This window comes from Hyaena hyaena, unplaced genomic scaffold (genome assembly GCF_003009895.1).
Source record: "Hyaena hyaena isolate Hyena2069 unplaced genomic scaffold, ASM300989v1 scaffold_260, whole genome shotgun sequence".
NCBI classification, from domain to species: Eukaryota; Metazoa; Chordata; class Mammalia; order Carnivora; family Hyaenidae; genus Hyaena; species Hyaena hyaena.
In genome coordinates this window covers 1910389-1935272 of record NW_024080892.1, presented here as the reverse complement: position 1 = coordinate 1935272, position 24884 = coordinate 1910389, and the positions used below count along the sequence as shown (strand labels likewise).

General features: G+C 37.4%; 1 long non-coding RNA gene across 1 annotated transcript in view; it reads left to right on the top strand.

Annotated features, from left to right (window-relative positions):
* The window catches only part of LOC120240741, a 34418-nt gene that overhangs the window by 3979 nt on the left and 5555 nt on the right, over positions 1-24884 (top strand). The window contains exon 2 of the long non-coding RNA XR_005530711.1: positions 5366-5475. This is a non-coding gene — a long non-coding RNA (uncharacterized LOC120240741). The remainder of the gene's footprint in view (positions 1-5365; positions 5476-24884) is intronic.

Below are 24884 nucleotides of genomic sequence, written 5' to 3'. Positions count from 1 at the left end.
GATCTTTCGGCAATACCGTTGTGTATGTTACAAGTAGATATTGTTTAAAAAAATTTTTTTTAATGTTTGTTTATTTTTGAGAGAGAGAGAGGCAGTGAGAGAGTGAGATACAGAATCTGAAGCAGGCTCCAGGCTCCAAGCTGTCAGCACAGAGCTTGATGTGGGGCTCCACCTCAAGAGCTGTGAGATCATGACCTGAGCCAAAGTCAGCCGCCCAACTGACTGAGCCACCCTGGTGCCCTGATATTGTTTTTATTCTTAAAATATCTTCAGGGAAGAAACTAAATCACTTCCTTTACATAGAAGTTTAATAATCCACCCCTGTTATTTAACAGGACAGATTTAAAAAAAATTTTTTTAAATGTTTTTAATTTTATTTTTGAGGGTGAGAAAGAGCATGAGTGGGGGAGGGGAAGAGAGAGGGAGACAGAATCCGAAGCAGGCTCCAGGCTCTGAGCTGTCAGCACCAGAGGCTAATGCAGGGCTCCACCTCATGAACTGAGAGATCATGACCTGAGCCAAAGTTGGATGCTTAAGCAACTGAGCCACACAGGTGCCTTGACCTTTTTTTTTTTTTTTTTTTTTTTTTTTGAGACAGCAAGCACAGGGGAGGGACAGAGAAAGGGAGAGAGAGAATACTAGGCAGCAGGCTCCATGCTCAGTGCAGGGCTTGATATCAGGAGTCTGAGATCATGACTTTGCCAAAATCAGGAGTAGGATGACTAGGCTACCCAGACACCACAGGACAGATGATTTTTGGTGGGAAGTGATAGCTGTATTAAAATTAAGCATGGTTTTGAGGTGCCTGGGTGGCTCAGTTGGTTGAGTATCTGACTCTTGATTTCAGCTTGGGTCATGATCCCAGGGTTGTGAGATCGAGCCCCACGCTGATCATGGAGCCCACTTGAGATATTTTCTCTCTCTCCCTCTCTCTAGCTCTCTCCCTTTCTCTCTCGCTCTCTCCCTCTTTCTCTCTCGCTCTGTCCCTCTTTCTCTCTTCCCTGCTCATACTAGCTCGCTCTCTCTCTAAAAAACAAAACAAAACATGGTTTTAAGAATCTAGAAAATGCCTTCCCTCTTGATCTTTACGTGCTTTCTAGAAATGATTTCAGGATAGTTCTACCATGCCACCGAGAATGTTCTTTATTGTGTGAGGAATCTTTATCAGTGGAATTGTCTTCTTGTGACATGAGCTCTGGGCTGATGTACCAAGAAACTTGGGAGCTAGCCCTGAGAGTACTTTGAAGGGAGTTGGTCGCATTGTAAGGGAGAGGTGATGGTTTGACTCTGTATACAAGGGAGAGCATCCTTGAATCCCTTGGTGCTACAGGTATGTTTCTTGTCTTTCCCTGCAAGATTTTATAGGGGGATCTTTTTATTTTGCTTAATATATAATATTAAATATTCACAACTCAGGATAAGCTGTTTCCATTTTTCTGTCCTTCACTGTCAATCATAGAGTCATAAAATCTTAGCACTTAAAGGGATATTTGAAATCACCTCATTCAAATTCTCTGACTACCATTGTCCCTTATTCATTTTGCACCAAGTGGACTTGAAGATTCTGGCTCATCACAAGACAGGTCTCTAGTATTGGCCCAAGCACCTGGAAGTCCTTCATTTTATTGAGCCTCATCTGCTTCCTGTTCTTCTTTCTATAGTCTTGTCTTGTTAGAACTTCCCATCACATATCTTAGTACTGAAATGATTTTTATTTTTAGTCTTTTATTTATCAGTATAAGACTAGGCCGTGGTATGGTACCACATAAACCTATTTCTGGCTTTACACAACCCAGGTTTATTTCTTGCTTACAAAAATTCCACTGTAAGTGAAGTGATTCCCCAGGACAGCTCCCCTTCATGTAGAAGCTCAATGATGCAAACCTTGTTTTCATTTTGTGGTTTGACCACCTCATTACAGGGTTTCCATTGTCTTTTGGGAAGGAAAAGCGAGAACTAGAAGACTTTGAATTGCCTCTAATGGTTTGGCCTGGAAACTGCTGCTAATATTCCAATAAGCAAGAACTAGTTGTGTGACTTCTAATTGCAAGAGAGCTGGCCAATGTAGGGGAGCACGTGGATATTCCTTGAGTAGAAAATAACTCTGCTGTCTTATTTTCTCTATCATAAATACTCTTAGATCCCTTATTTAACATGTTTTTCATACTTAGAAGTCAACAAGTAGTTTTTGGTGCTTACTGGCAGGGCCGCAGAGATGGCGGTGCCAGAGAAATAGATGATGTCCAAGCTCTTGAAGAGCCTACATCTAGATGGTGAGATAAGATAAATATATTTTTAAAAGAAAACTACACAGGCCATGTTTTTCTTTCTTTTTCTTTCTTTTCTGTTTTATTTTTTAGTTTAAATTTTAGTTAACATATAGTGCAAAAAATGTTGTACACAGGCTGTTTTTAATGGTTTGATCAAGTGCTAAATACTCTTATCTGTATAATAAATGCAGTGGGAATTCAAAGAAGCAGGAGACCACTGGGGCTAGAATTCCCGGGCAAGGCTTCTTGAAGGAACTGGGCCTCATGGGATAGCAATGTCACCCTTGAGGATTTTCTTCTCCACTTTATTGGAATTTGTCCTGTCCTTGTGGGCCTTATTTTCAGATCAATAAAGTAGGTGTGGTGTATTTATCTCTATCATTACCAAGTTCTCTATTCTCTTAAATTTGGAGCCATTGATTAGATTTAGGGCTGTAATGATAACAAGAGATTGTGGACCATCTGCTATACCCACACTAGTAGCCATTTATAATCTCCTGTAGTGTCGTTATAGTATCATGGATATTCCCCAAATGGATGAATTGTAGCCATGTAATTCCCCAATAGCGCAGTGACTCTGGCACATAGTAGGTGCTCAATAAATGTTTACGAAGTTGAATTAAGTCAGACATATCAGTGTTAAAGCTCCTAGCTTATTGCACTTGCTTTTTGCTTATTATCATATCTAGGGGAGTAGTTACCAATTTAAAAATACCGTCTATTAAAGGACTTATGTGATTATTAAGATGAAAAATAAATCACTCCTGACAACAAGCCAAATAATATTTCTCACAAAGAGACACCATTCTCATCCTTTGGTGAGCTCAGTGCTCACTTGGAGTAAACCAGTCACCCATGGGACGCTAATTACCTTTTCCAAAGAACTAGGCTACCATGTAGCGTGTTCACAAAGGTAATTTAGTAAATGATGCCCTGGTATCTTGAAAGAGTTAATATGCCACTCTTAGAGACTCCTGTGAGTGAATTGTTTCTCACAATAGAGGGAGGAGCACATGCTTGCCAGGAAAACTGCTGTCTTAGATTTCCCTGTTGGAAGACTTAAGAGCTTCATTTTCATTTTAAGCCTAGTGGCTTCTCCGAGAACTGGTTGTATGCCATGAGACATTTCAGATTTGAAGAGTTATGATGAGAATTCTCTCTTTATGCAAATTAACTCCAAAGCAGGACCTTGAGGTTCTGGTAGGGGTTGCTTTGGATGCCCTGGATTAGGAGATCACTGCTTCTCAAGGAGCTAGGTTTTTTCCCTTTTAGTTTTAGAAGAACAGTCCTTGCCCCTATTCTGCTGTAGTAGAGGATCATGAAGATACACAGCAGGGTTTGGAAATCATAGCTGTAATCCTTGATCAGCTGTTAGCTAACTATGATCTCAATCCAGTCACTTGGCAGCTATGACCTTCTGTTTCCTCATGGGTTACCTGAAGTTCTTTCCCAATGCTGACTAAATCTAATAATGCTATAACTGTTTGGCTGACCAGTGTGGGGAAGTCAGTTTAAAAATACCTGTTATTCAGAGGCCTGGGCTGGTCTTTGTCTAATCTTTCTTTTGAAGGTATTGTTCTTTTATTCAGGAGGAGATAATCTGATTCTGAGTCAAGTTAGCTTGTGTGAAGGGGGTGAAAAGGTAACCTCTGTGTTCTGCTGAAGAGTTGCTGCCACTTTCTACCCTCCTTGTAATAGGATGCAGGCAAGGAGTTGGGACTGCATTAGAATTATTTTACAGAGTAGGAAAGGAAGTTTGCCATATGCAGGAATTTAACTTTCTGTAGAAAATAATGGCTTTGCAAAATAAATCCTCATCCCTATGCTTAAATCATTAGTGCCATGGGGTTTTTATATTATCGAGTAAAGTACACTTAATCCGTGGATTTAACTGAAAAGGAGAAATTAGAAGGAAAATAGACAACCCAGACATATTCTCCTATAGGAGGCACTCAGTAAATTTTGGTTGGATTGACTGGACTCATAGTACTAGTTTTTGTGTAAAGTTAGCAAGGCAACTGGGCAACTACTTAGAAGCTAGTGTGTGGCAGTGTCAGCATATTTATTCAGTTGCCAAGGCAATGCCAGGTGTTTATGACCACATGAGAGAATGAAAAGAACGGACAGTCCAGTGGCTGTTCAGGTGAGTGCATGGACATAGATCAGGAAGTGTCTGTTCATACCTCTTTTTATGTATGGATGAAGGCAGATAGTTCAAGTCCAGGGGAAACTAGTGAAACATGTGAAGTATTTTAGGAGCCTTCAGCTTTCCTCTCTCCACTGACACTTTTAGAGTCTGGAGTTTCCCATTCAAATCCTTTTCCCTATTCAAAATGGGAAATTAGCTGGTATTATTTACATTTTGGCTGTATAGATTTAAAGCAATATGCTAATTCATCCATTTTAAACTCTCTAATTTTAGTGTAGCAAGAATGTCTTTATCTTAATCAACTAACAATTAAACATCAGGAGGCAAGTAAGAATGATGTTGGAAACAGAGTGATTGAACAGGGGCTTTCTTCAGCTTAAGGAAATGATACCATACCTGACACTGGCCCACCAGACAAAATCTAGTTGTTTAGGGATGCTCCAGAATTTGGAGAAAAAGGAGTAAAGAAAAATATTCTTCATGTGGAAGGTGGAACATGGGTGCATTTTATTATTCAAGTGGTACATATATTCTTTTGTTCACTGGACATATTTCACAATAAGAAAAAAAAAACAACAAAAGTATCAGTTGTAGTTTCCTCCTTTCCACAGTTCCTGTCTTCAAACATTAGCTTTTCTAGAGTAACCAAGATTTTACAGATTTCCTTAGAGAATGATTGCCTAAAAACTTCTGAGGACACAGTGGCATCTTCTGTATTGTTGACTTCTCCTAGGTGACACCCTGGGCTCTGAAGTCACTTGGGCCATTTATGGCTTTAAAGTAGTCCTCTCCAGCCATTGCTCCCCTACCAAACTTATCTCTTTCTTACGTATCTTTTTTATTCCTCTGCTTTGAAATCTGCAGAGTCCATTTTTACTATGTAATATCCTGCTTTGAAGTTTCCTTCTGCCTTCCCTATTGTAATCCTGTTGTTTCCTCTGGACAGGCAGTCCTCATCATCCTGGCCCCAAATGTCTGCTTCCTCCGGGACGCCTGGAGCTGGGGTCAGGGCTTTGGAGAAGCAACAGCTGGACATGTTGCCGATGCATCTCTCAGGTAACTCAGGTGAGGGAGAGAGGGAAAGTGGAGGCTTCACTGAGTATAATTCAGGAAAGTATGACCTGGAGAATAGGGATAGGTTGAGACAATGAAATCTAAGTTTCTGGAGAATCACATCTGGGACTCTGTCTCTTAACTTATGTGTGCATTGACGACGAGTTTAACTATTTCCTGGCCAGAATGCATGGCATCTGACACCAATTAGATGGTAAGAAATGTATGTTGAATAAATGATACTGAGGTGGTCATAAGGTGAAAATACAACATTTGACTTTAGGTATTGGAAAAGTGAAAGAGAAGTCAGGTAATTTGCAATGCAAAAGTAAAAATTCTATTGATGTGAGCTGCTTATCTAATTATCATGAAGCACTGAAGCAATTGTATGTCACGTCAAATACTTTCAGATGATACTTGAGTTTTCTTTGGTAACAGTAGTAAATTCCACCAGATGTTAGGTAGGGTGTATCAAGGTAGGGAGGAAAGTCACTGGTCATCTAATTTTATTATTGCTGGTCAAATCATTCACACAGCTTATAGCCCTTATGGTCATTTAGCATCAGCTTAGACATCTTCAAGATACAGGAAACTCACCACCTGATAAGGAATCTCGTTTCTTCAAATACTTTCTTTTTTTCTTAAATTTTAAATTTTATTTATTTATTTTGAAATAGAGGGAGAGAGAATCCCAAACAGGCTGAATTCTCAGTGCAGAGCCCAGTGTGGGGCTTGGACCCACAAATTGTGTGATCATGCCTTGAGCTGAAACCAAGAGTCAGAAGCTTAAGCAACTGAGCCACTTAGGCGCCCCTCTTCTAATACATTCTTGTATTACACTGAAGCCATCCCTCTTCTGTCTTAGCCTTGATGTTCTACAAAACAAGTCCACATCCTTTATTATTACTTGACAGATCTTCCCATGTATAAAGACTGCTTTCTTACTTTTCTTTCTTTCCTAAAAATCTATGAAAAGATAAAGGGCTATGATCAGAGATGCTAGGGTCTTCCAAGTTATCAAAAAACATGTTTAGTCATCTTTATTAAATAGAAGACAGATTTTATCTTTAAAGTGCATGGGGGAGGTGTCTTTATTTTTCCAAACCCGCACAGATTAAGCAGGTTATTTTTTTAAATCAATACTTCTCAGTCTCTAGGGATGGGGTTTAAGAATCTCATTTTGAAGTTTGAGAACCACTGTTCCAGTCACTGAAGCTGTCCAGGTGAATTAAACATAATTGATGCTAATCTTAGGATTGGGTCTCATTGCTAGAAAGCAATGTTGAGCCTTTCTTTGTCTTTTTTTTTTTTTTACTTTTAATATAACTTAATTTTTTTCTTTCAAATTTTTATTTAAAATCTAGTTAGTTAACATACAGTACAGTATTGGTTTTAGGAGTAGAATTTAGTGATTTATCACCTATGTACAGCACCCAGTGCTTATCATAACAGTGTCTTCCTTAGTACCCATCACCCATCTAGCCCATCCCCCACCCACTTCCCTCAGTTTGTTGTCTGTCTTTAAGAGTAATGTTGAGCCTTTCTCACCTCTCCGCTAACAGCCTTGAAACGGCCTTAAGTCTTAAGTCTTTTACTGACTAGTAACATCGACACCCATTAGCTTTCATTTACAGACTTTCTTTCCCTCTTAGTCATAGATTTCTCAACTTTATTTATTTGCTTATTTATTAATGTTTATTTATTTTTGAAAGAGAGAGGGAGCATGAGCAAGTGGGGGAGGGGCAGAGAGAGAGGGGGAGACAGGATCTGGGTTCTGTGCTGAGAGCAGAGAGCCCGATATAGGTCTCAAACCCATGAACCATGAGATCAAGAGCTGGGCTAAAGTTGGACGCTTAGGTGACTGAGCCACCCAGACATCCCAAATTTCTCAATTTTAGTTTGATCTTCCCCTGACAGCACACAAGTTGAGTTCTTTTCAGTCTTCTTATCTTTAGCCCTCTAGGTTGCTGCTAATGTAGGATAGTCATCTGTTCCCCAAATTCAACTTTTCTGAGATTATTTCTATGCTCAGACCTTTATATTTCATTGCTTTTCAACCTTAATTTATTTTTCTAAAGCTTTCTGTATATGAATGAAATTAACTTATAATTCTTTCCTCTATGTGATTATTTTTCTTTGATTTATGATCCCTTCTAATCCTCAAACATGTGCCTATTTAATATTTTTGTGACCAAAAAATGGATGAAGTTTTGTATTCTGTTTCTTTGTATTATCCATATTGGCATATCATATATATAGTTTTAATGTCTGTAGGATTAGCTTAGAGCCTTTTCAGATACTAGTGTTACCTGTTTGTTGTAAATACTGTGAAATATAAACACATATTTATTCATTCAAAATACATTTGAATCTGATTATCACTCAGTTAAGTACTAAGATTTGATGTATAGTGTGTGTGTTTGTAGATGAGAGAAAGAGACAGACATAGAGACAGAAAATGAGACCTCTGTGAAAACACAACAAAAGAAAGTTACTTATAGCTATATCCTCCAATATGGTAACCACTAGCCACATGTACCTATATTTAAGTTAAATAAAATTAAAAGTTTTGTTCCTCGGTCACAGTAGCCACATTTTTTAAATGTTTATTTATTTTTGAGACAGCGAGAGACAGAGCACAAGTCGGGGAGGGGTAGAGAGAGAGGGAGACACAGAATCAAAAGCAGGCTCCAGGCTCCAAGCTGTTAGCACAGAGCCCGATAGCGGCTCGAACCCATGAACGATGAGATCATCACCTGAGCCGAAGTCGGATGCTTAACCGACTGAGCCACCCAGGCAACCCCACAGTAGCCACTTTTTAAGTGCTCAAAAACCATATGTGATTAGTGGCTATTGTGCTGAGTGTCATCACATAAAGTTTTACTGGACAGTGTTAACTTGTAACATTCTAGGCTAGGCTGGGAGAGAATCAGATTGCTCTGTTCCTTGCTGAATTCCATGGGACTTCTGTGCTACAGCACAGAGTGAATTGAACAATATAAGCTGACAGTGAGTACCCCCAAAGGCCTTTGAAGAAATGTATGTAAGTAAGAACTTACCTAGCCATGGGATTTCAGTCTAGATTTCAAAGTAAACTTTTTAAAAATGAGGTTAAGGGGAAATGAGGAAGGTGATTTTAATTACCAAAGGTATAGAATGGGGAAGATGTGTAGTTCAGGTCTACTATTACTGTACTTGCTATATATCCCTAATTGAATCCACGTTTCAGTGATTTTCTCTGTCAGTGGTAACCAAAGAATGCTTTTTATATAAGGTTTTAGATTTGATCTGTATGTGCATTTGGGGCTATACCTTGACCATTTAGAGTGGGTATATGAGATGTAGTGAGGAGTAAAGGAAGAGAGCAGTTGTGATTTGAGATAGATGCGTGTCTGTGCACACACACATACACACAGTTATGTCATAGCTGTTTCAGGAAAACACCTGTCTTACCACTTAGAGCTCGTCCGGTTCCTGAACTGAAATTAGCCTTACTTTCTCCCCAGGGCATCCTCGGTTCCCTGCAGATTTCAAAAATGGTTATACATCAAAACCCTGTGGACCTGGTCAGATGTGCTGTTACATTAATTATAATGCAGATCATGGTTGTGGATTCTGTATGCAGATGTGCTTAGAAAGCCTGCAGATGTGCACAAAGGAAAAGCTGTTGAAAAGGCTTGAATACATTGCACTGGTGCCAAGCATATTTATCACAGGCTAGTTACTGAGAATGCTGTTTTATTTATTTAATGTCCTAGGATCAAGTATATCATGAGAGAGGTTCAACTCAGCTAGTAGGGGAAAAATATGTGTGTATTTACTTCCTCCTGCTGCTCCTTCCTGTCTAAAGCCCCCTGACAGAGTGGGCTTATACAATTTTTTGAAGTTTAAAATGGTGACTTAAAGGTAACCAATGAGTATTTCTGTGGGGACTTAAAATAATTCTAAAAATTGAAATTTACTTAAAAATACTTACTTGTATCTTTGTTGCTGGTAATATTGGAAAGTTACAAACTTCATCATAGATTTGGTTTGTAGCATTGATTATAAGAGGGTATTATTGTAGCCATTAATTTTTTTAAATTATAAAAAATTCCAAACATATACATATGTAGAAAATATACTACAATGAACTCATGTATAAAGTAGTCATATCTAATAATTTTTAAGATTTCAATTTCATTTGCTTTATTCATTCTTTTTTTCATCTTTTTTCTCTGTTTAAGTCTATTAAAGTGGATTCCAGACATTGTACACATTTCAATACATGTTTTTAAAAATATGAATAAATATTCATATCCTCCACCAACTAATTTTTTTGGTGTCATCTAGTTCTTAATCAGATTTCTTTGTTTGAAAATGCCTTTTTAGGGGCGCCTGGGTGGCTCAGTCGGTTAAGCGACCGACTTCGGCTCAGGTCATGATCTCACAGTTCGTGGGTTCAGGCCCCGCATCAGGCTCTGTGCTGACAGGTAGCTCAGAGCCTGGAGCCTGCTTCGTATTCTGTGTCTCCCTCTCTCTCTGACCCTCCCCTGCTCATGCTGTCTCTCTCTCTCTCAGAAATAAATAAAACCTTAGGAAAAAAAAAAAGAAAATGCCTTTTTAGAGTTACTTAGAATCATGTCCAAGCAAGTTCTGTACATTAGATTTGTCTCTTACAGTTTTTAAAGAACAATTCAGTAATATTTAGTAAACTTAAAGAGTTGATCATAGTCCAGTTTTTTTCATCATAGTCAGTTTTGTTTGTTTTTTGTTTACTTTTTTAACAGTTATTTATTTTTGAGAGACAGAGATAGAGCATGAGAGGGGGAGGGGCAGAGAGAGAGGGAAACACAGAATCTGAAGCAGGCTCCAGACTCTGAGCTGTAAGCACAGAACCCGAGGTACATGGGTTTGAACTCCCAAATTGTGAGATCATGACCTAAGCCAAAGTGGGACACTTAACCAACGGAGCCACTCAGGTGCCCTGTTTTTTATTTTTTTAATGTTTTTTATTTTTGAGAGGGAGGGAGGGGCAGAGAGAGAAGGGGACAGAGGATCTGAATGAGCTTTGTGCTGACAGCATGAGCCTCATGTGGGGCTCAAACTCATGAACTGTGAGATCATGACCTGAGCTAAAGTTGGATGCTCAACTGACTGAGCTGCCCAGGCGCCCGGTCATAATCCAGTTTTATTTATTTGTTTGTTTGTTTATTTATTTATGTATTCATTCATTCATTCATTCATTCATTCATCATAATCCAGTTTTAAAGCATTTTCACACTCCCCACAAATATCTTCAAACCCATTTACAGTCAAACCTTGCTCCTGCCTCCAGCTCCTGGAAACCACTGATCTGCCTTTTGTATAAATTTTCCTTTTCTGAATATTTCATATCTTAAGTCTTAAAAACTGCGGTAGTGTCCTCCTCCCTTCTTTTCCCCTCTGACATCCACTTAACTGTCTGTAGAATGCCCTGCATTCTAGATTTGTTTGCTTGCTTCTTTCTAGAGTCACTTAATTTATTCCTTTACTCCTTTCATTCTTCCATATTTCTTGTAAATAGAACTTAGCTCCAGAGCAGCATTATCCAATAAAACTTGTTCAGTGATGGAAATGTGTATCTGCACTGTTGTTCTATATCTGTTCTGTCTAATGGCTACATGGCGCTTTTGAGTAACTTGTGATTGAGAAACTGAATTTTTAATTTTACTTTTTAAATTTAAGTAGCTACATGTGGCTAGTGGCTATCATATTAGTGCAGCTGTAGGGGCTTTTAATCAGATTTAGGTCCAACATTTTTGGGCATGAACATTTCATAGGTTGTGCTATATGCTTCATATTAGATCATATCAGGAAGCACACAGTGTTTGCTTGTCTTCGTTTCAGTGATGCAGTGATTGACCAGGGGGTTCAAGTTGTTACAGCCTGATCTCCACTGTATAGTCTCCTATCACCATTTTAGCTAATGGCTTCATACATTTATGAATATTGTGTGAAACATTTGCTTCACTAGGGTTTGCAAAATGATTTTCTCATTCTGTCATTCCCTCCACATTTATTAGCTAGAATTCTTTAGTAAATAACTTTCTTTCGTCAACTAAAGCTATTTGATTATCCTGAAATACATTTTGTACATAAAAGGCAGGAAATTTTTGCCTTTTAACTGCCAGTCTTCAGAATAAGTAATGTGTGCCCTAGTTATTTCCAGTAGTGTTTAATGAAGAGTTTAAGTTATTTGAGAGTGAGAGAGTATGTATGCGAGTGTGTGCACAAGCGAGGTAGGAGCAGAGAGAGAGGGAGAGAGAATCCCAAGCAGGCTCCATGCTGTCAGCACAGAGCCCGATGTGGGGTTCGATCTCAGGAACCGAACTGCAATATCATGACCTGAGCCAAAATCAAGAGTTGTCTGAGCCACTAGCCACTAGGAAGATCTCTTTTTTAAGGTATCATTTTGCACTTGGGGGTTATATGTTTGATGCATTTTACTCACTTGTATTTAGATATTTTTTGATGCTCTAAGTATTGTATCTTTGGCCACTTGGAGGGAGCTCTTTGTGTTGGCTCATATGTTCTTTTATTTTTTTTTTTAATTTTTAAAATGTTTTTATTTTTGAGAGAGAGAGACAGAGCACAAGTGGGGGAGAGGCAGAGAGAGAGGGAGATACAGAATTTGAAGCAGGCTCAAGGCTCTGAGCTGTTAGCACAGAACCCAACACGGGGCTTGAACCTATATAAACCAAGAGATAATGACCTGAGCCAAAGTCGGATGCTTACCTGACTGAGCCACCCAGGCACTCTGCTCATGTGTTCTTTTGATTAAAACCATAAACAATACTAATCATTAGGGAAGTGCAAATCAAAATCATCTCAGACCCATCAGGATGGCTACTATCAAAAAACCAAAACAAAACAGAAAATAGCGAGTGTTGGCAAGGGTGTGGAAAAATTGGAACCTTTGTGTACTATTGGTGGGAAAGTAAATTGTTGCAGTTGCTGTGGAAGACAGAGAGTGGTTTCTCAAAAAATTAAAAATAGTATTACCATATGATCCAGCAGTTCCTCTTCTGAATATATACCCAATGGAATGAAAGCAGGGACCTGAAGACATATTTGTACACCTATGTTCATAGTAGCATTAATTGCAGTAGCCAAAAGATAGAAACAACCCATGTCCATAGGTGGATGAATGGATAAACAAAATGCTGTATATACATACAATGGAGTATTATTTGGCTTTAAAAAGGAAGGAAATTCTGATACATGCTACAAGTTGGAAGAACATTGAGGACATTATGCTAAGTGAAATAAGACAGTTGCTAAAGGACAAATAAAGATCTCACTTATATGAGGTGACTAAAGTAGTCAATTTCATAGAGACAGAAAGTAGAAAGGTGGTTGCTAGGGCTTTGGGGAGAATGGGAGTTATTGTTTAATGGGTATAGAGTTCCAGTTTCACAAGATAAAAAGAGTTCTGTGTGTGGTAATGGTAGTGATTGTACAACAGTGTGACTGTACTTAATACCATTGATTTATACAGTTAAAAATGGTTAAAATGGTAAATCTGTTATGTACCTTTTACCATAATTTGCTTAAAAATCAGTTCTTAAAAGTTTTCTATGGACAAAAGCCTAAATGGGTATGCATTTAAGTGAGAATGGAAGGAGCGGAATTGGAGAATCTAGATATAGGCAATTATTTGAAAACTTTAAATATATACAGAATCAACAAAAGGTATATTTATTTGTTTATTTTTTACACCCACTGTGGGGCTTGAATTTATGACCTCAAGAGCAAGAGTTGCATATTCCGCCGACTGAGCCACCCAGGTGTCCTTTTTCTGTTTTTTTTGTGTGTGTGTGTGTGTGTGTGGTTTTTTTCTTTAGTAAGAACAAAAAGTATTTAAAAACCCATTTGTATCCTACTTAAAAACCAAGCATTGTTATTTTTATGTATTTTCCTTACATGTGTGTATGCTATTTTTTAAATTAATGTTATATTTATTTATTTTGAGAGAGCACAAGTGTGCATGTATGTGAGTGGGGGAGGGGCAAAGAGAGGAAGTCAGTGTGCTCTCAGTGCAGAGTCTGACGTGAGGCTCTGTCTCAGGAACCAGGAGATCATGACCTGAGCCAAAATGAAGACTTGAATACTTAACCTGCTGAACCATCCCAGCGCTCTGTGTGTATATTATTAAAGAAATTTATAAGCTTAAAAAAATCCATTGGGAAAATTCTCCCCCCCCCCCCCCAGTATCCTGTGATTACTTTAAACACAGTTAAACCAAACTCATCTTGGAATATCAGATCTAGAAGAGTCATATAGAGCATCTGGTTTAATCTTACTTTTAAGAAAAGGACATGGAGCTGGGAGATTGTGTTCGTTCCGTGTTAAGTGGCTAAATGGTGCAGACTACCTGTCCAGTCTGATGTCCTTATCACTGCACCATGGCTGTTTCTAATATCCTCCTTGAAAACTGTTTGTACCTCTTGGTTTCCTTATATCTGTCAGTGTCGTTGCCATTGCTACAGCTACCAGGGACTATATGGGGGTAATAATCATTAATTTCTGTTCTCCTCTTTTCATCTGTCTCCTACCTAATAAATAAAGTCCTGTGGAAATTTTCTTTGAAGCATTTATCACACTCTTATTTTCTCACTTTTAGTGATGTTGTAATCACTAGGGTCAAGTGGTGACAGCCTCACCTTCATTATTAAGTTCACTATTAACTTTTTACAATATAGTTTTACCCACTAATGAATATTGCTCTACTCCTAATTCAGAGCCTTATTTTTTCTGGTCTTTTTGAGCTTTTTGGTTTTCTCTCCATGTGTTCTACTGCTTGGTTTTTCTTCTTATATAACTTTCTGATCCTCCTTCTGTCTTACTCAAAACCTTTTTCATAGCCCAGCAGAGGTCTGTGGCCTGTGAACTTATTTTTTTTTTTTTTTGTGACCAGCAAAGTATTTTTTCTTTAATTTGAATGGCGTTAGACATGACATAGCTTCATCTCATCCTGCATGACTTTCTGTTGCTTTCTTTTTATAATTAAAAAAATTATTTTTGAGAGAGAGCAAGAGAGCAGGGGAGGAGTAGAGGGAGAGAGAATCTCAAGTAGGCTCTACGTCCAGCACAGGTCTGATGCAGGGCCCACTGTCACAACCATGAGATCATGACCTGAGGCAAAAATCAAGAGTCAGATGTTCAATGGACTGAATCATCTAGACGCCCCTCTGTTGCTTTTATTTAACTCACTTCACTCATTTGTACTTCCTACTTGTTCCTGTAGCCGTATGGAGTTTGCCAGTCTTCCTGATATTTAGCATGGTCTTCAGTGCCCTGAATAATGTCTGCACTATATATTCCCAACATTATTTCTTACTGCTCTTTATAGGAAACCTTAATCCATGTTTTAATCCTTTTGTTCCTTTTCTTCTCTCTTACCCTTATCCAAATGCTTTGAAAATGGACTCATTTCACACTCTGACCGGTTTCTGGCATTGTGTATGGAATTAATGGATAACTGACTTTTTCTGGCACTTGTTGGGCTCATAAAATCTTTGTCTTCAAGGAACTCAGGCTGTGGGAGACTATGGGAGAGACTGGTATAGAACAAGCTAATTTTAATAGTAATTTTAAAAAGCTGGTTGTAAAGAGTGATGAATTTTGCTTGGGAGTGCAGGAATGGTAAATTTTATCTGGGAGAGCCACATCTAGCTTTCCCTAGCTTCTCCATTGATTTCTTTCCTTGTTCTATGACCATACTATTCCTTAACATGTATTTTTTAGTTCTCTACATTTCTAAAACTAGATTATTATCTCCTTGAGAAGAGTGATTGTATTTGAATTTTATCCTTCTGTATCCTCCCCTCATAATAGGCACTCAGATTTTGGTTGAGAGTACATCCGTCAAGGTTTTGATGACAAGAAACAGAGAACTATCTTGCTGTTTTAAGCAAAAAGGATGCATTGTAAAGATAACGGAGAATCACAGAAATAACAGGAAGCCAGAGGAGCACGCTTGGAAAGTGGGCAGGAACCGAAAGGGCCCCAGAGTGTAGGCAGCCATAAAAGTCTGGCCAGCTAGTTGCTTTCATCTCTGGATACTTACATCCTTACTGCATTCCTCCATAAATCAACCATAATTCAGCCTTTGACATGGGGTCATTCTTCTAAACTTTTACGTAGCTGTACCTTTCAGGGAGTGGAGAAAGGAAGGAATTGTCCCCTTTGGCCCCTCAGAACAGAGCATCTCACAAGACTATACACAAAATAGATTCCCCCAAAAGGAGAAGGATTTGATGCTGGAAAACTTCCACGCCAACATGTTCCCAGTCCCAGGGAGGTGGTGAAAAGCCAACTGCAACTATCCATTACTAATAGATGAAGAATGCATATATTTTTACCTTGGGAAATTTGGAGAGAGAGTGTGGTAGAGAAGTGAGTTATGGTTATGATCTTTGGGCACGTAGGGTAGGAGTAAAGGCTGACTGGTGAAGGCTTTGAGGATAGACAATGGTAAGAAACAGATAAGAGTATATGCTAAGGGGGAAACAGAAAGTTTGGTAGGATGAGGATCCCAAGGATAGGGCTAGTTCTAGTTAGTAGCTATCTTTGATGAGTCATCCAGGAAGTGAAAGTTGGCTCATCCAGTTGGAGAGGCTAGATTTAAAATGTTTTTCAACACATACCTAAATGCTTAAAAATTAAAACCTAAAAGGGTCTAGTAAAAGCCCTCCTCCTCCCCAACTCTGCCCCTATACATCAGAATTCTCCTTAACAGGTAGTCATTTCCTGTATATGCTAGAGATTTTTAAAGTGCATTATAAACAGATATAGATTATTTATTTTCCTCTGTAGTGTGTAGCTATTTGGTATTAGACTACCACACATCCTTCAAAATGTAACATTTTGTCCTACTGTTCTATACATTTGCGGGTTTTTTTTTTTTTTTGGTGTTGATTTGTGTAAGTTCTTTATGTATTTTAGATACTAACCCTTTATTAGATATGTCATTTGCAAATATCTTCTCCCATTCATTAGGTTGTCTTTTAGTTTTGTTGATTGTTTGCTTTGCTGTGTAGAAGCGTTTTATTTTGATGTAATCTCAGTAGTTTATTTTTGCTTTTATTTCCATTGCCTCAGGAGATATATCCAGAAAAATGTTGCTATAGTCTTACATTAGTGTTTTTCGTTTTTTTTTTTTTTTTCATCACCAAGTGCCAAAGTCCTTATTTAATCATTCACTTCTCCTCACATAATGGAACCCTTTGTTTTGGAAGATTTTCACTATCATATAGCATTTTTTAAATAAATATTTTTCTCATTTGAAGAATCAGTCAAGGATATCTAGCTGTCTAGCTAGTGATGCATCTGACAGTAAAAGAGCTTCTGATTAGCAAGAGATAACCACTGTTAACAGCATGGAGTGGACATAATTCCTACTAAGAGCCAATAAATTTATGTTTTAGTTAACCTCATTAAAGAAACGGCTTTTACTCTTTTTAGAAATAGTAGTAATAGATTGAGGTTGCTCATTATTGCATCTACACATCCCTAAATGTCTAGAGATTCCAGGTTTGAAATTACTATGTGATTTCTTTTTCAGGAACGTCTGGTCTAAATATTAACCAAATGTTTTGAGAACCTGTACTTCTGGCTCACTTAAAACCATAGGAATTCCAAAGCCCTAAGGACAGGCCTTGGCATTTTTCTTCAGCCCTCATCATCAGCTTTAGCATTGAACCATAATTGTCTGTGCAAATCTAGATTGGGTCTTATTGGAAAGAAGAAAGAATTACATCAGACTGGACTCTTCCTCTTGTTAATGCCAGAAAACTCAACCCAAACTAACTTAGGAAAAAAAGGGAATTTATTGACTAACATAATTCCAGATACCAGTTTGGTTTCAGGCTTGACTTGATGGGAACTCAAGCATTGCTCACAAAACCTAGTTCTTCCTTCTGTATCTCTCAGCTCTAACACTGCAGTTTCAGAATAAGCCCATGACATTCTCAGGCAGATTCTTCCCTGTGGTTCTTGGTTGGCTAAAGAAGCTCCTGTCTGCATCTTTCAAAGTTCAAGTCCAGTGGGAAAGAGAGAGGCTCTTCTTCCCAGGACCCCTAGCAAGAATTTGAGTCTCATTGGCTTCACAGAAATATGTGGTCATCTTATACAAGTGACTCTGCTTGGGGAAATGATGCACTGATTGCTTAGATGAAGGCCCATAAATTTAGGTGTGAAGCTTCATCTAAATATACGGGTGAGAACTGGGGCAGGGCATTCTGCAGGGGCAACTTGGAATAGTTATCAGAGGAAGGATGTGTGGTAGTCTAATACCAAATAGCTACACACTAGCATTATCCTGTGCTTGTCGTCTCCTGTTTGCTGGGCACTGAGCTAGATACTTCAACAAATGTCATTTCATTTAAATTCATTCTCACAATGTCTCTGTGAGATAGTTATTTTTCTTTCTTTATGGTAAAGAGGATAGTCTCAGAGAGGTTAAGTTATTGCCCAGTTTCTTATGAGTGGTAATTTCTAGAACCAGGATGCTAGGCAAAGTCTTTCTGAATCAAACTGCAGTGCGTTTCCCAGCTCTGTCTCTCTGGTGTGCAAAAAATACTGTGAGCAGTAGCTGCCGCATCAGTGGAAAATGACTGTAGTCTCTCTGAGTGATTATTTTGAAGATTGAAACACTCATTTGGATGTATTTGTAAAAGGATGAATTGTATTATTTTTAGTTTTTCCTTGTGTAGGCCCATATGGGCTGCACTCATTCATCTAATATATATTTTTTGAGTACCTGTTTTGAGTCAGATAGTGTTCGAGGAATTGAGGATAAAGTAGTGAACAAAATAAGTATCCCATCTCAAGGAGCTTAAATTCTGGTGTAGACAAAACAAAACAAGGTATATCATATGAGATTAGGTGATTTTGAGGCTTCCCTTTTAATTTAGATTATTAAAGGAGCTTCAGCCCTCCGACATTTGCTGGGTCAGGCAGAACCATGAAATTTCATTCATAGTTTGTATGGTATTGACTCATAAAACTACTCATTGAGACCAACTCCAGAAGCAAGGTAGAGGAATGAAGTAACTACCTAAAATCAGTCAAGCTATAAGGAAAGCCAAATGAATTAAACATTAATATGTATTCAAAATGTCTTTCCCTCATTTTTCTGGTTTATTTTTAGAAAGAGTTTGTTTCTCTTCCAACCACTGCCTTCTCTCCATACACAACAGAATGGTAGATTGTTTAGAGCAATGATTCTCAAAAGGTAGCTTTCAGATATCTGGGGTCCCCTTTTAAGAGGTTTGGGAGATTAAAACCATTTTCATTATCAGACTGCATTTTTCACTGTGTTGGCATTTGGTCTCATGGGACAAAAGCAATGATGGATAAAAGTGCTTGTGTTTAGGGTGAATCAATACAATGACACCAACTGAACTGTACTAGTAGACTGGGTATTCTTACAAAAAAAAAAAAAGAGGAATAAAAAAGTTTCAGTCAACATTTAAAGATTTTTTTATTAAAAATTTTTAAGTGTTTGATTTATTTCTGAGGGAAGGGGGAGGGAGGGAGCAGGAGAGGGTCAGAGAGAGAGGGAGACACAGAATCTGAAGCAGGCTCCAGGTTCTGAGCTAGCTGTCAGCACAGAGCTCACGCGGGGCTCGAACCCATGAACCGTGAGATCATGATCTGAGCTGAAGTCGGACACTTAACCGACTGAGCCACCCAGGTGCCCCTAAAGATTAAAAAAATATGTTTATTTACTTTTTGAGACCGAGTATGAGTGGGGAGGGTCAGAGAGAGAGGGAGACACAGAATCCACAGCAGGCTCCAGGCTTTGAGCTGTCAGCCCAGAGCCCAACTCGGAGCTTGAATTCATAAATTGTTGAGATCATGACTTGTGCTGAATTTGGATGGTTAACTGACTGAGCACTCCTCACTTAACCTTTTGGATGAACAGCTAAGAACATTTTGATTGATAAAAAATTGATTTTATTAAATATTAACTTTTGAGAAAATTTTTTAAAATATCTGGGTGAGGAAATAGGAATCATGCATAAAGCACTTTTGCCTGCGTATCAAAGTATAGAGTGGTTTTTGAGGGAAAAGAACTTGGGTGATTGCATTGTGAGGTTATCTAGCTGCTTTTTTCATGGGATACTATTTTTACCTGACAGAACAACTGACAAAGTATAGCTATTCAAAGTTGAGTATTTGGCAGACATTTTCTCAAAAAAGGAATAGTGATCTTTCAAGGAAAACAAACTGATAGTGTTTGTTGCCAGTGATAAACACTTCAGCCTCTCAAGCGAAAACTTAGTATTTGGAAAACTTACATTAGCCACTGTGAGCTTGATAGTGTCCCAATATTTAAAAACTTTTCTGATGAGATTTGTGATTAATCGGTGAATGTGATTTTTAAATATTAGATCATGAAATGTGTTAACTTTGGAAAGATCTATGTAATTCAGTAAACTAATTTTTTCCAGATGACCAGTGCATGCAGATTAGAAGATCCAAAGCGTAAGATTAACAAATATATTTTTAATAAAAGAAAGTAAGAAAAATTTCATTGATACACTTTCAGATTCCATATTGCAACTAACTTATAATCACTTGATACATTTTGGTTTTTTTTTTTTTTATCAAAGTAGAATATCCTTAATTATCCAAAAACAGCTGTTAAAATAACCTCTTTTCCAATACATATATCTGTCTGGGGCTGGATTTTTTTAATATACTTTAGTCATAATAACATGTCATGATAATTGAAGGCAGTCTTATGTATGAGAATTCAGCTGTCTTCTGTTAAGCCCATCTTCTTGTTAAGTAATTTTGGGGGGAAGAATATATTTTTTAAATAAGCTATGTTATAGTAACTGGTAATGGGTTTATTTTTATGTTAAAATAACTTTATTTTTTAGTTTTCTGATAATACAGCTACTGAGATAATCTATTAAAAAAAAAAGCTCTTTGAGGTCCTCAGTAATTTTTATGGACCCAAGAAGGTTTGAAAACTCAAATTTTGGGCCGCCTTAGTTGGTTAAGTGTCTGACTTCGGCTCAGGTCATGATCTCACGGTTCGTGGTTTTGAGCCCTGCATCGGGCTCTGTGCTGACAGCTCAGAGCTTGGAGCCTGCTTCAGATTCTGTGTCTCTCTCTCTGACACTCCTCTGCTCATGCTGTCTCTCTCTCTCTCTCTCTCTCTCTCTCTCAGAAATAAATAAAACATTAAAAAATTAAAAAAAGAAAACTCAAATTTTGAGAATTGCTGCCTTAAAAGGCTGTTTTTTCCTTCTAAGGATCAGAAGGTTGTGTCTCAGTTGTCTACTTTTTCTGCATAGTGAGCTTAACTGAAGAGTTCCTCACAAAAGTGAAATTTTATCAGGGAACTCCAGTTAGTTGGTAGAATTTACAGATATCTCTCTAAATACCAAAGTCTAATTTCTCATAATTGAAATATTAGAATACAAATCATTGGAACTTTTTATTAAAATTAGAGAGGATTTCATTTCAGGATGAGGTTGAAGTCTGTCTGGTTAGGGAATAAATGTAGGACCAAGAAATATCTCTGGTATGTACTCCAGCTGATGACCCTTGCTTCTAGAGCCCCCCCCCCCCCACCTCTTTGTCAGGTGAAATTACATTTTTATCTTGAGCTCAATTAGGCCCTCAAGTCATTGGTGCCTGAATCAGTACCTTAAAGTAGGAGACTCCTTCAGATTCTCTGGCAGGTAGCAGAAGAGTGAGCACCCATAGCCGAAAGACCTCATGTTCTTGGTTTAAACTGTGAATGCTCTTTCCCATTGAAATATGTTACCATTTGTGGCTAGATTCTGTGACAAAAATATGTGTAGATGGGATAGGCATTTGTGGGCTTGCCTGGAAGCCTTAGGTGCCCTAAGTTCCAAATCAGATGTTTAGGATCTAACTAACTTTTTCATCGTTGGAACTACTACTTTTTAAAATATTTTACATTTTAAATCAGGATCAATAATATATTACTATAAGGACAGGTAGAATTAAAGGTGCTCTTACAGTAGTGAAATGGAGTATTTTGCTCTTTATAAGACTGAATGATGGAATTTGAACCATATGCTATGAAATTAAGCCCACAGGCAATATGTAAAAACACAACAGGGGTATTGATCAAGAAGCGCCTTAATCTCCAAATTTTATAAAATGGCATCATATTTCTCTGGGCTGCTGGCATTCAAAGAAAAAATAAACATTCCACGAAATTGTCTATTTTCTAGTTAAACTGATGTCCTATAACTGTATCTGAAAAGCTAAGTTGTAATTTTGAGGACACCATGGATGAAAGAGAAAAAAAATTACTACCACTAGTAACAGATGTGAAATTACATTAGATAAATATAATCATTAGTTTCAGTCTCACCCTGGTTAATTTGTTTGTGGAAATGTGCAACCCATTATTCATTAGATAATTTTTCACACATTGATTAGAAAGCCATGTCGAATTGTGACCCTGCACATTTGAGCTTACCTATCTTGCAATGAAGTATACCACTTACAATAGTGGAAATGGGGGACAAAATGTTTATCTCAAGCTGATTTTGTGCCAATAAATAAAGTAAATCAATAGCCAGTGAAGTGTGAACAACATTTCTCTGCTGTATAATATGGTTTTGGGGGCAATTTGACATGCTACAAGGGGAAACAAGGGTCTTGAACAGAAAGGTAATAAAAGCAAATCATGCTGGTAACTGTTATTGAAGTCCTGTATTTTTCTATACTTGGGCAGCTTTAAGATGTGAAAAATAATGCACATAAAATTATAAAAATATTGAGGCAACTTTCCCCCATATTTATGAAGATTCTTTCTTATAGCTGAACTTGATTTTATTGGTCATGCATTCTATACCTGTGACGAATCTTTTCTATTTTCTATTTGATCTAATTTAGTACACAAATTCAGATAACTTTAATATATTTATGGCAAATACAACACAAAGATCTTAAATTTCAAATAGACTTTATTAGCACTCAATAAGACCTCATCTGAATTTTACTTTTCAATATTCAGATAACTACTTTCAGTAATCAAAAACCTCTCAAATTAAAAAAAAATTTTTTTGCCCTGCAAAAAGCTTCAAGGAGAATCCCCCTCCCCCATTTTATCATCTTACACCTTTCTTACCATGCCAAGCACTACAGAACCATAGGAAAATGACTGTCTTTTCTAATTCTCTGAGGAATAATGATATAAATGCATTTATAAAGTTTATGTTCTTGCCAGTTTGAACCTCTGATGTTGTCTTTTAAATTAAGATGAAAGTAACACATTTTTCCACATAATGCAGACTGCATTCAAGTAATTAACGGTTAATTAAAATCAGGTTTTTTTGTCTGTAGGTCAGACAGTGAGGGGCTACGCTGTGTTACCATAGAAAGGGGTAGATTAGGCTGTTTGGCTTCTAGAAGAAGGATTTTTGGCCCTCTTAGTCTTAAATAAAATCTTAGCCAAGGAATCTTGTAGCTTTAAAGGAGAAATGGTTACTTGTGTCACAGAAATTGTGTTTTGCTGCCCAGGAATGTTACTTGCTTGACAGATGGTGTGTACTGTTAGAATTTCAAAAAATCATTGGCATTTTAATAATGGGTGCTAACATGTAGTATATTTATTTATAGTCAGTGACTTCATTTGTGTGAAGAGTCCTTCATATACATACACATATGGTTTATTTTGAGATCACCCCCTCTCCTCCACATTTTTTATTTTTGAACTTCAGTTCAAGTCGAGTATAGATTAATTTTAAAAATCTAGATTTAAGCATATTAATAGTATATTAGTAGTAGATGGATCTAGAGGGTATAATGCTAAGTGAAATAAGTCAGAGGAAAACAAATACCATATGATTTCACTCAGGTGGAATTTAGGAAACAAGACAAATAAACAAAGAGAAAAAAGAGAAAAACCAAAAATAGACTGTTAAATACAGAGAACAAATTGGTGGTTGCCAGAGGAGATAGGTGGAGGGATGGGTGAAATAAGGTGAAGGAGATTATGCATATGCTTATCATGATGAGCATGGAGTAATATATAGAATTGCTGAATCACTGTACTGTACACCTGAAACTAATATAACACTATACATTAATTTTACTGGAATTAAAAAATAATATGTAGTAATAAAAGATCCTGTTCTGATTTCCCATTTGAATGTCAAACTAGCAGAAGTATAAGTACTTGTGAGAACTGATATAATAGACCATGGGTGAGATAGAATGAGCATTACATTGGGAATCGGATCTATATTCTCCTTATTGCTATGTCAGTTAAGACCTGTAACTTCTCTGGTTTTGGTAGACTAGGTGAGCTCTAAGTCTTTTCTAGCTTTAATATTCAGTGCATATAATACTTTTATAAAATAGCATCATACTATGCACTGATGAATGAACTTTGTGATTCAGATGATAGTCTACGTTTAGTATAAACATTTTTCTACATCCTTACTTATTTTTTACATCACTCATAGTGGACGTCATTTATAATGGCTGTAGCAAATCCATTATATAGATTGGTCATTCACAGCTATCACCATATCTTTCTTATAATGCTGTCTTAGTTTATTAATTGGTCTCACTGTGCTGCTCTTGTTCATTTATTGTCTATAATCTTCATGAAATAGTTTATTTTCCTTTTAATGGCTGTCAGATTCAACATTGTCCAAATCAAAACTCTCCAATCATCCATTCTTAAAATCCAAAATCATTACATGGCCTATAGAGCACTGTGTAATCTAGTACCTGCCTACCTCTAGGACCTTATTTCCATGGTCTATCTCACTTTCCGCTGTTCTCCAATTTTCTAGGCATGTCCAATCTCAGAGCCTTTGTTTTTGGTGTTTCCTCTACCTGGAACATTCCTCTTTCTGATACTTTCATAATTTGATCTTTTATTCCTTCAGATCTCTGCTTAACGGACACCTCCTCAGATAATTCTCTGGGTATCTTATCTAAAATAACATCCCTCCACCATTATCTATTCTTGTGCTGTTTTTTTTTTTTTTTCTCATAGCCCTCATTACTACCTGACATTATGTGATATATATCTTTTGAAAACTTTTCTGTTATCAATGTATAAATGTCCTGAGGGTAGAACTGCATCTTCCCCCCCCCCCCGCATTGTTAAATCCCCAGCACAAAAAACTATGCTTACCTTATAGAAGACACATGAAAAATACTTGTTGAATGACTTGAGGCTTTGTTTACTATCTTTCTGTTACAGCTGTAGTTAGAATGAGAAAAGTTATTTTGTCAATTACCTTTGTTGGTAAAAACATCTTGATTAGCATCTACAGATGGAATGTGTGGCTCTGAGGAAATGTGTTGAAAGAAAAAGACAAAGACATAGATAAAGTAACTGAAAAAAAGTGAATAGTAATGTATGGGTAGAA